This window comes from Ursus americanus, chromosome 12 (assembly GCF_024610735.1).
Source record: "Ursus americanus isolate L20-20 chromosome 12, mUrsAme1.1.p, whole genome shotgun sequence".
In the NCBI taxonomy this organism is placed as follows: domain Eukaryota; kingdom Metazoa; phylum Chordata; class Mammalia; order Carnivora; family Ursidae; genus Ursus; species Ursus americanus.
Genome location: NC_142138.1, coordinates 41494954 through 41510044, shown reverse-complemented (window position 1 = coordinate 41510044; position 15091 = coordinate 41494954). Strand labels below are relative to the sequence as shown.

The 15091-nt window shown below is 41.2% G+C and overlaps 1 protein-coding gene across 1 annotated transcript in view; it reads right to left on the bottom strand.

Annotated features, from left to right (window-relative positions):
• The window catches only part of LRRC8C (leucine rich repeat containing 8 VRAC subunit C), a 114344-nt gene extending 104553 nt beyond the window's left edge, over positions 1 to 9791 (bottom strand). The window contains exon 1 of the mRNA XM_087866089.1: positions 9695 to 9791. The gene's annotated coding sequence lies outside the window, so the exon portion shown is untranslated. The remainder of the gene's footprint in view (positions 1 to 9694) is intronic.
• Between the last annotated feature and the right edge of the window lie 5300 nt (positions 9792 to 15091).

Below are 15091 nucleotides of genomic sequence, written 5' to 3'. Positions count from 1 at the left end.
CATTTTGAGAAATGAAGTTTCTCTGCTTTCCTAGCATGGGCACTGTTATCGTTATTGCCTCCTTCCAGTTAATTATCTAATGGGATTCCAAAGGTTCACAAATTTAAAGGTAAAGAAAGGTCTCGTCACTGGAACATACCATATAGAAAGCCCACATCCGGGGCGCCTGGGTGGCTCATTGGGTTAAGCGTCTGACTCTTGATTTCAGCTCATGTCATGATCTCGGGGTTGTGAAACTGAGCCCTCCGTCAGGCTCTGTGCTGGGCGTGGAGCCTGCTTAAGATTCTCTCTTTCCCTCTTCCCCTCAGTCCTTCCCTATCTCTCTAATAAAAAAGAGAGAGAGAGAGAGAGAAAGCACACATCCACCCACCTATTTATTTGGTCTCCTTACAAAAGTTACATGGTGCTGTATAGTCTAAATGTATTCCTCCATACCCCCGCCACGCACACCACGACCAAACTGATATGCTGAAATCCTAACCCCTAATGTGATGGTATTGGGAGGTGGAGCCTTTGGAAGGTGATTAAGCCATGATTACACATGGCATTAGCAGCCTTATAAAGGAGATTCCACGGAGCTCCCTGCCCCTTCCACCATGTGAGGGCACAGCGAGAAGTCAGCAGTCTGCAAGCCGGAAGAGGACCCTCGCTAGAACACAACCATCCGGCACCAGCTCTTAGGTTTTCCAGCCTCTAGAACTGTGAGGAATCAATATTTGTTGTGTAGAAGCTACCCGGTCTGTGGGATTTTGTTGTAGTAGCCCAAATGGACTAAGAGATACAGGCTAGAGTTGGAAGGAGGGGATTTATGACCAAGTATGTAGAGAAGACTATGGTGCCTATGCTCCTCTCAGTTTGAAGAAGCTTTCTGGCCCCCAGATAGAGAAGGCTGTGAAGCTGCAGTCAAGCTGTGTAGTGGAAATTATCATTATAATAACCAGTTTGCAAGGTGGCCTAGGCCTGGCTCATAGCAGGACTCAATGAATCTTACTTAGTTCACTTGTTCTCAAGGACAAGAACCCTGTGTTATTAATCTTTGTACTCTTAGTAGGTACATAATAAATGTACTTATTTCCCGATGTGAAGTTAGTCACTTTATATATTAATACATGTATATTTTTACATTATATACTAATTGTATATTATATACTAATATACGTAAATGTTTCTAAGGTCCTGGAGACTTATGGATCAGGTCAAGGCAAAGTTGAGACTTTAATTTAGAGCAGGGCTACCAAGTAGAAATATAATGCAAGCTACATAGGTAATTTTATGTTTTCTAGTGTACACATTTTAAAAAATAAAAAGAAATAAAATTGACTCTGATGATATTATTTAACCCAAAGTATTATCCTTTCAACATGTGATCCATATAAAAATATTGACATATTATATTCTGTTCTTAACTAATTCTTTGAAACCCGGTATGTATTTTATACCTATCCGTCTATACCTGTACATCTCAATGAGAGCAGCTGCATTTCAAGGACTTACTAGCCACATGTGGCTAGTGACCATCATACTGGACAGCGTGTTTCTGGTGGCAATAGGCAGGTATTCTTTTTCTCTTGCTTTATATTTTTATGAGCCTGACGTTCAACAACAGAAACACGGTGCTTTTTCAGTCAGTCAGGCTCAGATATTACTTGTTCCTTTGTTGTATATAGCAAGCAGTTATGTGGTCGCTATTTTTATAGACGTTGGAAACAGAGGATCTCAGACCATCTTTCAGCACTAACCACTAGAAATGGAAAATTGCCCTGCAGGTCTCCTGTTTCACCTGTTCTTATCTCTCACGGGTACAAACAAAATCGAATAAAAACCACGAAGGAAAGATCCAAGAGCAACACTTCTGCTTGTGTGGGTGGTCATCGTGACGCTGTGCTTTAAAATGTTATCTTCTGGGGGGCCTGGCTGGCTCAGTCGGTTAAGGAGTAAAGAATTTGCCTTCAGCTCAGGTCATGATCCTGGGGTCCTGGGATCGAGCCCTGCCCCTGCATAGGGCTCCCTGCTCAGCAGGAGAGTCTGCTTCTCCCTTTTCCTCTGTCCCTACCCCCCTCATCTCTCTCTTGCTCACTCCCTCAATCAAATAAATATATAAAATCTCAATAAAAATAAAATGTTACCTTCCTCTGATTTTATGTTAAAAGTCTCTATAATGAAAAAGCATAAAAATGGTGGTGGGGAGGGGGCACAAATACCTTGGAATTGGTGGCAGGAAGTCTTCTGAGAAATGGCATTCATAGGAAATAAAAACAAGGGGAAAACTATCCTGAAAAACGTAGAGCTCTTAGTCGCAGAATAAATGGGACTTTAACATACATTTCAGTTTATCAAAATAACTGCATGTACTTTTGCAGACTCAATCATATCTCTAACTTACAAAATTCCTCCCCGACTCCAGATTCTTAGTGTTGGTACTTACAGAGTTACTGCAAGCAATACTATTCTAAGCACTTTAAATGCATTAATGTGCTTAATCCTTGTAACTGTCGTATGCTCCTTATAATAAACCTGCAACAGGTTTGAATCTCAGCTCTGCCACTTGCTAGCTAGGAAACTTTCTGAGATTCAGTTTTCTAATATGTAACGACTTACCTCATCAGGTTGTTGTGAAAATTAACTTGAAATGTGTGAAATGTACATAGAACAGTGCTTGACAAATGGTACGATCTCCATAGACACCACTGCTATTATTGGTGACAAATGGTTACTTTACAAACCTTGAGGAAAGAGGTTACAAATATTCTACGGCAAGGAGGCCACAGGATTAGAATCTCTTTTTCTGGCTATTAATAGGGTTTCAACTTCAAGAACCACAATTTCCCTTGTCCATATTATTAGAAAGCTTTAGAGGGTATACTCTAAGACGTGGGAGATTGTTTCTAGATTATGTAAATCAAGAACTTATTTCAACATCACTGACATTTTTTAAAAGATCTATTTTTATTTTTTAAGATTTATATTTTTAAGATTTTTAAGATTTTAAGATTTTATATTTTATATTTTTAAATTTATATTTTAAAAGATTTTATTTTTATTTTTAAAAAGATTTATTTATTTGAGAGAGAGAGTAAAAGCAGGGGGAGGGGGAGGGAGAGAGAGAATCTCTCAAGCTGATCCCATACAGAGCTCAGAGCCCAACAGAGGGCCAGGGCTGGATCTCACGACCTTGAGATCATGACCTGAACTGAAACCAAGAGTTGGACGCTTAAATGATTGAGCCACCCAGGCACCCCTAAAGATTGTATTTTTTAAGTTATTTCTACACCTAATGTGGGGTTTGAACTCACAGCCCCAAGATCAAGAATCACATGTGCCACTGATTGAGCCAGCAAGGTGGCCCCCAACACCACTAATATTTTTACAGTAATTTCTAAATAGGTAAAACACGCACATGATACAAAATTAAAAGAAAATACAAAAAGATACACAGAGAAAAGGGTATACAGTATGTCAAATGAGAAAAGAGATTAAGCTAGAATAAAAACAAAAGCACTAATTTGGGGTCTCAGAACTGCAATTTGGGGAACACAGACGCGGGCAGGATTCCAAAGTGTACCCCCCTTCCAGCTGAGAGCACAAGAAGTCAAGGCTTTTTAAAGGCAAAGGGGAATGCCTGTATATATTGCTTACAAAAACATATTGGTGATGGTGGCAAAAAACCAATCTTGGCTGAATAGAATTGATCACTAAAGCTATCACCAAGCCAAGTCTCTCACTCAGGAAGTCGCAGGTGTTCAGCCTAGGTCCTTTGAATATTTGCTGTTTGGCCCAGTTCAAAAGTTCATGGTTCCACCAGGTGAGGACGTGCATAAGGCTTGTCTCCTTAATGGCCGCCTAGCTCTATTTAAAAACCTCTTGACATAAGTAACCTAATTCATTTCACCTTTCACATGGCCCCTTTTGATCAAGATTTTTCTCAGAAAGCACTGCGGATCTACCATAGATGACTTAGTCCCTCGTTGCTGGAATGGACCTGTCCCAGGAAGCCATGTCTGGCATTGGGGAGCATTTTTAATCATTGGTGGTTGTTTTAAGGCACCACTGTTCTAAGCGTCAGTCCACATTTGAGCAATAAGGGGGCTGTCAGGAGATGGTTCTTAGGCACTTTACTCATCTGGGGCTTTATAAGGTTTCCTGCAGTTTCAGATGAATCAATTTAGGGAGTGACCATAATCAGATGCTTACAGAGGTTCTAGCAAGGTGACAAGTGTAAAAAGAACAATTAGCAAAAAATAAATTATAAACCTCATGGACATTAGGCATTAATCTAAGAAATTGTTAAGAATGTTGGATTATTAAGTATCTAAGGGTTCAGTAGACTTCAGTGTGATAGAGCAGATCAAAGGAAGTAAAACCTTACATTAATTTTGGCAAATCGGCAGGGACAGTACAGTTTCATTTTTTAACAAGATTGATTACAAAGTACAGAAATGGAGTCATTGGTTGGCAACGTTTTTTATAAGGCGTTTAGTTGAGCTAGCATAGATATGACTGCAGAAAGGTTGCAGAAGGTAAGGGAATACCTGGTTGTAACGATTTAGCCCAAAAGGTAACATTTATAGGCTTGTGAGTATAATCAATAGCAGCATTTGGGACCAAAGAGTAGTTAGTTATAGGTAAGACCCAGGGGTCTCTGACGTTGTGAACAGATCAGTTTTTTGGTGACAGATCTAACAGTCAGAGAGGTTTCTTCCTTTTGCAGTAGACTGAGAAATGTTGGTAAGAACATTGTCTCTCCAAGACAAAGAGGGGAAAACAAAAACCAAAAAACCAAGGTAGAAGCAACAGTGAGAAAATAGTATACAGGCCTGGTGGGGTCATCCTGGGAAAGCTGTCTCTTTTAGCTCTCATCTGCTTCAATTCCTGGAAATTTTTATTTTTAGGTCACCAGTTGGTGTGTAGGTCTGATCAGGATTTGGTGTTTTGTTTTGGTTTGTTTTTGAGATGTGATCTGTGAATCCAGGGGTCTTTTTCTTGGAGTTTGTTGGCACAAGGATTGGTTCATTGTACCTGATGGGAGTCTTGCTGATGGGGTTGAAGGGAATCTTTTTGGAGATGTCTTTTCTAACAGATGAAATCTCTGGGTTGTAAGGTGTAATGTTGTAGATTTCACTTTTCAAGAGCACACTGTGAAAAGATTGCTCGACCAAAGCATGGCTGTTTTTAATACAAGCAATTAGGCCCTTACGACATTGAAATATGTTGTCTTTGTCAACTGTGGATCAAAGAAGCAGAGGCTACAAGTATGGGGTGTCCTTTTATAAGAACAGATTTCTATTAAAATTATGCAAATACATACATTTGTCATGAAAAATAAGAATATTTAACAAGAGTTTTAGAACTCTGGATGTAGGGAGAAAAAAAAATGTTTTGACCTTTGTTGTAAAGACAATGTACCGGGGCGCCTGGGTAGTGCAGTGGTTAAGCATCTGCCTTCGGCTCAGGGCGTGATCCCAGCGTTCTGGGTTCGAGCCCCACATCAGGCTCCTCCACTAAGAGCCTGCTTCTTCCTCTCCCACTCCCCCTGCTTGTGTTCCCTCTCTCGCTGGCTGTCTCTCTCTGTCAAATAAATAAATAAAATCTTAAAAAAAAAAAAAGACAATGTACCAACTTGTGATGAGTTATAGATAGCTAAAAGGGGAGGGGAAAGGGGGGTCCTTTAAACGTGGAAAACAAAACATTAAGGAATCAGTTTTTCATTAGAGTTTTAGGAATTTTATATAATTTCTACAACATTTATAATATATATTTATGCAAATACAAAATAGAGAAGCTTAGTATTACTTTTTATTTGACATTGCTTCCCATTGATTGGGCATATCAAATAATCCTAATTAGTGTAGTATCTCTCTATAAGGAGAGGGAACAGATCTTTTGAGAAATTCCAGAGACCCTCTAGAAATTCTTAGTTACTTTTAGGTCAAAAAGACTTTATTTAGAATGTGATTCGGGGAAGTTTGTCAAAAATATCAAAAGGCTTTGAGTCCTATTTGATGAAATAGGATCATAGATGATTAAAAAGCAGTATTTAAATATTTATTTGACCAAAGCAACAATTAAAGATTTCAAAGGCAAATACAAAGGGTCACATAGTTGAATGCAAAACAGCTCTCTTAATACCAAGAAGACTTGGTTTACTTGAGTAAAGCTCTGATGAAGACAAAACAGAGAATCTTTGTTTTCTAGGTAGATTATATTAGAGGTAAGGAAAAGTCTTTGTTTACAATTTTCTATTAAGGGCAGAGAAGCAGGGCTCTATCCCAGGACCCTGAGATCATGTCCTGAGCCGAAAGCAATGCTTAACTGACTGAGCCATCCAGGTGCCCCTCAAGTGGTAGTTTTTTAATTTCAAAAACTTATCTAGAAAAGAAATGATGTATGACAGTTGTTACAGAATAATTACAGATTTACTCTTAGAGGATAGTATAATTGCTTATGCATTGCATTAAATTAATATAAATTCCTTCTATATAGTATACTTAAAATAAACCATACACTTCTAGGAAAATTATAGTGTGAGATTTATTTGTCTACACGCTGATCCAGACATTGCTCTGCTAGAATGGAAATGATAGAACAGGCAAGGGCAATAGGATCTCCATATTATTGCTGAGAAGGGTTGTTCTTAAGTTGGGTGAGGCAGAATAAGGATTTGAAATATGGGACAGCTCCTAATCTGATGGCAGAGCTATATACATCAGGGAAACCACCACCAGAATTCCCAGCCTTGCAAGTAGTTATACGAAATGGGGCGAGTCCTTTTAAACAAAGATTGTTGCCTGGCTGTAAATTGGAGAAGACAAGGCAACAAAGTATGAACCCATCAAAGAGTGACTACAGCTTGGCCTTGAGCAGTTATGACTGCGTCTACAGGACGGAAGCGTGGTTGTTTGGGTAATGGCCTTTTCAGCTGGCCGCATGGCCCTTCTGTTGCTCAATTTACTGTGCTCTGAAGAGCAGTGGCTTTTTCATATGTTGGATCATTCCACAGCAGGAAATACGGTGTGTGCTATGTCCCAGCACATGCACGTATAAAACTGTGTGAGTGACTGAAATAAGAGTTTAATAAACTGACACATATTTTCTATTTTCAGTCTACCCCATGCGTGTATTTTATTTTTCATTTTATGAAATTATTCTTTCTTATAATATTTTTAAATTTAAATTAGAAAGCCAAAAGTAGGGATAGCTGGAGGGCTCAGTTGATCTCCCTCTGCCTCGTGATTTCCCTCTGCCTGCTGCTCTCCCTGGATGTGCTCTCTCTATCTCTGACAAATAAATAAAATCTTAAAAATTAAATAAATAAATAAATTTTTTAAAAGCCCAAAGTAGATAAACTTATGTTTAGCATTTAATGTCTGTCTTATTTGGAAAGATGATTTAGGTATTCAATGAATATCCATTATTTAGTTTAATTTAGTATAAACTTTGATCTTATTTATATTTATTTAAGTTACTTGTTTTTAGTAATGATACTTGGAGTAGTCATTATACAGCTGATTATCATTTTAAGTTATTTTTTGCTGTTGTTGACAAATTTTGTATCATAGAGATAATAGGAGCTTATTTGATTAGTAAACCCAGGTAAAAAAAGTGGCTGATCTCATTATATTTAATGCTGATAATTCTGAAGACAGGATTAAACCAACAAACTTGAATTAGATTTATTTATCCAAAGATTATTTCAGATTATACGAACTTGAAAAAATTTGGGTTAGTTTTTATTATACTTCTGAGAACTTTAAGAATACTTAATTTATAAGCACTTGACTTTCCTTCAGCCAATTAAATAGAGCCCTTTTTTTTTTAAAGATTTTATTTATTTATTTGACAGAGATAGAGACAGCCAGCGAGATAGGGAACACAAGCAGGGGGAGTGGGAGAGGAAGAAGCAGGCTCCTAGCGGAGGAGCCTGATGTGGGGCTCGATCCCATAACGCCGGGATCACGCCCTGAGCCGAAGGCAGACGCTTAACCGCTGTGCCACCCAGGCGCCCCTAAATAGAGCTCTTTTATGAACTACCACCACTCAGAGCTAGAGTATCACATGCCTACAACATACTCATATAAGCACACAGATGCAGAGGTCCTATGGCTTTTATTTTTGTTTTGAATTTTAGCCATGCCTCAGGTATGAAACTCAAATAGAATAGTTGGATCCAAATTATGGTTTTAGCAGATGAACAAAAGTTAGAGTTACTGCCTTAGAGGGCAAAAGTCTCCTACTAAAAACTTTTATACTATTTGTATAAAGATCCTTTCAGAATTGTTTCTGAAGTCATTTTGTCTTTTAGAAGCTTCTGTACATCAGTCAAAGGGCATGGCATATTCTTTTTTTTAAAGATTTATTTATTTATTTACTTACTTATCAGAGAGAGAGAGTGCACACACAAGCAGAGGGAGCGGCAGGCTCCCCGCTGAGCAGGGAGCCTGATGCGGGACTCCATCCCAGGACCTGGGATCATGACCCGAGCTGAAGGCAGATGCTTAACTGACTGAGCCACCCAGGTGCCCCTCAAGGGCCATATTCTATTGTCTCCCAGAAGTTTGGATTCCTGTCTTCTAAGAGTGCCCTTTTAAGGTGGATTGATCTAAGTTAAAGGTTCCCCAGTATGGCTTTCACTTACAAGCATATGAATAAGTTGGTAGAGATCAGAATAACCAGGTTTATAAGTTTGAATGACCAAGTTAATTCTTTTTTTTAAAGCAAACTCTAGAGGGTCTTGAAGGGTATTAGGAAATTCTTCAGTAATAGCTCACAATTTAACTTTAGTTCAAGGGTGCTAAGAAACAGAGGGAGTTCCTGAACCCCCTTCATTAGGGTTTGTCCCAAAGGGCGCTTGCCTGACTGGAGGTTGCTGTTGTCAATGAGATGCCCGGCTACACTGGGGTAGATAGGTAGAGGACGGGGGGAAAGAAGGCAGAGGAGAAGTAGTAGTGACCGTGGTCAGCTCAGGAGCTCCAGAAAGCTTTTCTACATTGGATAGCCTCTGCGGAAGGTCAGAGTTGTCTTTAGAGAGTCAGGATTAGTTTCTTGTAAGGAAGAGAGTGTTGAGTCCTTTGATTACTTGAAGGCCTCTGAATACCAACTGAAATATGCTTCTCATTATTTTGCTTGGCTATATACCCCTTTTCCAGTTGCGCATGCAAATAAATTCATTTTTGAATTTCAAAGGATCTCCAAAGTGACCATTGCAATTTTATTTATCTCTTTTTAAAGATTTTATTTATTTACTTGACAGAGAGAGAGAGAGAGGGCACAAGCAGGGGGAAAGGGAGAAGCAAGCTCTCTGCTGAGCAGGGAGCCCGATGAGGGGCTCGATCTCAGGACCTTGACATCATGACCCGAGCAGAAGGCAGATGCTTAACCAACTGAGCCACCCAGGCACCCCTGTGACCACTGCAATTTTAAATGTAGAGTACGCCCCAGAGAACTCTGGATAGGATAGTGTTAATCCCCTGTGAGTATTGGATAGCTTCAGACGGAATGTGTGAATCCCCTGTGAGAAATTCTACCTAACAGAATTGGGTCAGAGAAGTTTTACTCTTCTGTACAAGCCAACAACCAAAAAGACACCCAAAGAGAGGCTAAAACCTCAAACAAGGAGGGACGTTCAGAGCCAGGAGGACTCAGCACAGGAACTCGGGCTGTGGGGAGACAACAGAGCACAAAAGTTTCAAGCACGTACCTTGCTGGTCCAGCAGCAGCACCAAGTTGAGGCTGTGTGTCACGTCAGATCCCACTTGTCCAGACACCAGAAATGTCAACTGAGAAGAGAGGCTGAGCTAGAATAAAAACGAGAGCATTTATTTGGGGTCTCAGAATTGCAATTCAGGAAACACAAATTTGGGCAGCAACGCAAGCAGTGTTCCCCCTCAAAGAAAGGTTTAAAAGACAGAAGGGAATGCCTATATATGTTGTATACAAAAATTTTGGATTGAAAAAAGAAAAAAAATTTTTGGATTGGTGTTGGTGGCAGAAAACCAATCTTGGCTGAATATAATTGATCACTAAAGCTGTCACCAAACAAAGTCTCTTACTATGGGAAGTTGCAGGTGTTCAGGCTAGGTCCTTGCAATTTTTGCTGCTTGGCCCAGTTCAAAAGTTCATGGTTCCACCAGGTGAGGACGTGCATAAGGCCCAACTCCTTCATGGCCTCCTGGCTCCATTTAAAAACCCCTTAAGTGGCCCCTTTTCATTCCATCTTTACAAGGGTTACCAGTTTTTTGTGCATCCACCCGATATTCTGTGGCTATCCCAGCTTACACACACACACACACACACACATACACACACACACACACACACTCACTCAAATACTCAATTAGCAAATATATTCCATAGGAGTCTATTGTTTTAACTGAGATATTCCAAAGCCATAACCTTTATAAAGACTTGGGGCAGGAGTTGTAGTTTAGGGGTATTGATGAATGTTTCCCCAGGGACACTTTCTTGCATGCTGACCATAGCTATTGACACTGTTAGCCGTTGCCTCACCAGGGTTCCCAGAGAGGTATCAATCATCAGGTATGAGAAGTGGGTAAGAAGAGAGCTTAGAGAAAGGAAGGTGAAACTGATGAGTACCTATCCACTGTCAGATGTGACTCCAAGAATTTTAAAGGTACTGTCTTACTTAATTTTCCCAACCGCCTGGGAGATGGTTATTATACTCTCCCATTATACAGATGAGGAAACTGAGGGGTAGAAAGGTTAAGTGACTTGCCCAAAGTAACACAGCTAGAAAGTTTTGGAGGCAAGATTCAAACTTAAGTCTGGCTGATATCAAAGTCCTAAGCCCAGTGACTTCCACCCACTGGGAAGGACAAAGGGGAGCAGGTAACCAGGAGGGGGGTGACGGCTGAACTGCTCTAGGAAGGGGTGGGAGGTGAAATCTGAAAAACTAACAATTAGAACATCAAAACCACACCTGATAGGCAGAAACCACAGACAACTACCCTCCCTGTCTCAGCACCTCTTCAGACATTGGAATCTTCACCAGGCCACATTTTAAATGTTCACAGAGGTCCAGTCTAAGACAAACACATAGAGATGGTGAAGCTCTATTGGGAAAGCAGACATTCTGCTTTTATGTGTCCTGCCTTAGTCCAGCCCCAGAATCTGTACTTTTGTGGCTAGGTGGAAATTATAATCACTTAAGGACATAACTCAGATTTTTTAAAAGCTTTTTTATTTTAGAGAGAGTATGTGTAAGCAGGGGAGGAGCAGAGGGAGAGAGAGTCTCAGGCAGACTCTGAGTTGAGTGTGGAGCTGGACATGGGGCTTGATCCCACGACCCTGAGATCAGGACCTGAGCCGAAATGAAGAGTCGAACGCTTAACCAACTGAGCCACCCAGGTGTTCCACTAAGATTTTTATAAATCGAAATGCCCAGTAACAAAACAAAACTAGGTATGTTCTTGAGTTCTGGTGGTGTTACTGTTATGGTCAGTTTGGGCCTCTTTAACAGAACGCCACAGACTGAGTGGCTTAAACAATAAACATTTCTCACAGTTCCAGAGGCTGGCAGTCCAAGATCAAGGTGTCGCCAGTTGGGTTCTTGGTGAGGGCTCTCTTCCTGGCTTATAGACAACTGACTTCTTGCCATCACAAGACACAGAGAGCGAGCGCTCTGGGTTTTTCCTCCTCCTCCTTTTCTTCTTCTTCTTCTTTTTTTTTTTTAAGTTTTTATTTATTTAAGTAATCTCTACACCCAACGTGGGGCTCAAACTCACGACCCCGAGATCAAGAGTTGCACGGTCTTCAACTGAGCCAGCAGGATGCCCCTCTTTCTGTTCTTATAAGGACACTGATCGCCTCATGGGGGCTCCACCCCCGTGACCTCAACTAATTACCTTGCAAGGCCCCATCGCCTAATACCATCATGTTGGAGGTTAGGGTTTCCACATTTGCATTTTGGGGTGACACCAACATTTAGTCCCCAATACTAACAACAAGTAAGTCCACACACACAGAGCTTCGCCGTTGGCAGTCAATTCACATAAATCGCCTCGTTTGCACCTCATGATTGTTACCAGTGAGTAAGCTATTTTTATTTTCCTTGTTTTACAGATGAGGGAGCTGAGTTGAGAAGGATTCAGTGATTTCCCCAAGGTCACACCCCTAGTAAGTGGTCGCTGGAGTGCAAATTCAGGTCCTCTCATTCCCAATCCCGTGTTCTTTCAGCCGCCGCAGGAATCAGGCTGTTTTGCCCCTGGCATGAACAACAGCAGTCACGAAGCCGAAAGGAGAACCAATGTTTACTTAGTGCTCTGCTGCGGGCCAGTCTCTGTGAAAACATTATCTCTTAGGGTAGGTATTATTACTCTATTTTACATCCCTGAAGAAACCTGAAACTATCAGGCTTAAGTCACTTTTCCAGATCATGCAGCTAGTCTGTGATAATACAGGTATTTGAACCAGGTCTGGCTGAACCCAGAGATTATGTTCTTAAACCCTCTGCTCTTTGAAATGCTCTTTGGAAAACAGTATGTAAGATGAAAATATTCTGTTAGACATACTAACTGAGATTTGAGTAGAAATGAATCTCTTGCCCTTTTAAAAGCATTAGTGTCCTACAATGTACTCCATTGAAAGCCCTATTTTCTAAGCACTGCAGATGGAGGACAGATGTTTCTTTATGCTCTGAAAGGTCCACTCTATGTTGCTGACCATAATGCGATTGTATCTTGTTCTGAATGTTTCAGAAAAATGGCATCGGACAGATCATTCCAAACGAAAGCCAAATCAAAGGAGTTACTGCATAGATTTGATGAAAACAACAGGATGTTATTCAGTGGTTTGGGTGGGAACTTTTCATTTCAGAGTTCATTCTGAACCACACAGACATTTTCAGATGTGTTCAACCCTAAAATTCACCCTGAAGTCAAAGAATTGCATGCATTGTCAGATTGAGATTTCTGTGATGGGGTGGGGTGCCACAGGTTTGGGGCATGCAATGCTGGACTTTATTTCACTATGATACAGAATTACAGGTAGAATGAAGTCCCTAAGGCCATGGAGAGGGAGTGGAAACTTGGCCTTATGTAGACTATTCAGATAAAGATACTTTCTGGGGCGCCTGGGTGGCACAGCGGTTAAGCATCTGCCTTCGGCTCAGGGCGTGATCCCGGCATTATGGGATCGAGCCCCACATCAGGTTTTTCCGCTATGAGCCTGCTTCTTCCTCTCCCACTCCCCCTGCTTGTGTTCCCTCTCTTGCTGGCTGTCTCTTTCTCTGTCAAATAAATAAATAAAATCTAAAAAAAAAAAAAAGATACTTTCTGAGTCCAACAGTTATACTTTAATGCCTAAGTATATTTTAAACACCTATCTGGGAAGAATAATTAGGCCTCTAAGATAATATTTCATAGGTTGTGTTGTGTTTTGGGGTCATGATTGCAACCCATGAAAAGGTTTTGAGGGCCAATACACCAGGGCACTTGCGTGTTGACTGAGCTGATTGCCAGGTTAAGAAGGGTGCTGGTATTCTACAGAGAACCCTGGTATCTCAGAGCCGGAAATTGGCCTCATAGACACCTAGCTCGGTGTTTCTCATTGTATCGAAGAGGAAATCAAAGTGGGTCCCAGTAAGGGTTAGTGACATTCTGGCGTCAAACTTAATACAGCTGAGAGAGCATTCCACGAAGACCTAAAGGACCCAAGTTCAAGGTAGTGTTTGAAGATTTGGTTGAGGATTTGCATAGCATCTAAGAACACAAACTCTGAAATCAGATCTGCCAAAGCAGATTTCTTTGCTTACTAGCCCTGTGTGTTTTGGTAAAACATTTAACTTCCTCAAGCCTTAGTTTTCTCATCTACAGAGTGGGTGTAAGATTTTCACCTCTAATTTCACCACACCCATTACACCTTCAAATAATGTACCCAAAGTTCTGCTTCCTTATGCTGTTTCTTTGTCCACAAGCCTTCAATGACTTTTCATCATTTTCACAGTCTGTCCACAGAAGCACCCACTCGTAGTTTCTGGCACATAGCCTTGCAGTTAGGCGTGCTTGCCAATGCCTGGCTTTTTGCTGTTTATCATTCTGTACCTGCAACATGCTAGGCACTGTACTCATTGAAGCGGGTAAAAAAGTGAACAAGATTTAATTTCTGTCATCAATTTAGTGAGGAAGAAATCTAGAAATAACCTCACTACATTGTTATTCAGAATAAAAGTACCTAAATCCAATTTTGGAGAAGGAAGGAGGTCAGAGAAAGGTGTTGGAGACAAAATGATATTTCATTTTAGTCTTGAAGAATGAGTGGAGGGTTGGCCAATACACAGAAAGATGATGGGTAGGTCAATGACAGATACTATTCCATATCTCCATGGAAGGAAGGAATTTCTGATGGAGAGAACAGCATGGGCAAAGACACACAGAGGTTTAGAAAGGCCTGGCTAAGAGGCCTGCCATGCAGTTCCATGTGGTGGGCTTCTAGGAATGCACGTGGGAAGTCCAGCATGGCCCAGAGCATTTGGATTCTGGCCAAAAGAAAACCACTGGGGTCAGGTCACATTGCTGCTTTGTTACATCCCACAGGGTCCCAAAGGGCAAGAACATGAACCTTTGCAGTGAGTCACATGTAAACGACTGTGTTTGCAAAGTCTCTTTCTCAACGTACTGAGGCTGGGGGCACTTTTCATACCACGTGACACAGCGAAAAGTCAACATGGTCACGTTTCTGCGGCTGACATCATTCTGGCCATGTGGCATTGGATTTCATTTTTTCAAGCTTCTTCTATCTAGTTACCAGAGACAAGACCTTTTGCTTTATATCATGTTGCCTGGCTGTGGGAGAGCAGACGAGGGTGTGACGGTGGGTCATGGTCCCAAAGGAGACTCCTACTGCCCTGTTCTCAGCAATGCCCTGAGGGGTAACGGATAAATCTCGTCACCAATGGGCAACCCAACAGCCATCTTTTGCACGGTGACTTGGCTTCCTGATTGCCTCCAGGGAGATGTAGGTGCTGCCCAGGGCATGGCCTGTTTTGTCAGCCGTCTCTTGTTGTCCCTCCTCTTCATATAGGCCAGAGAAAAGAGGGAGGAAAGAAAGGGCCCGTGTGCTCCCGATGGGCCAGGTTCTC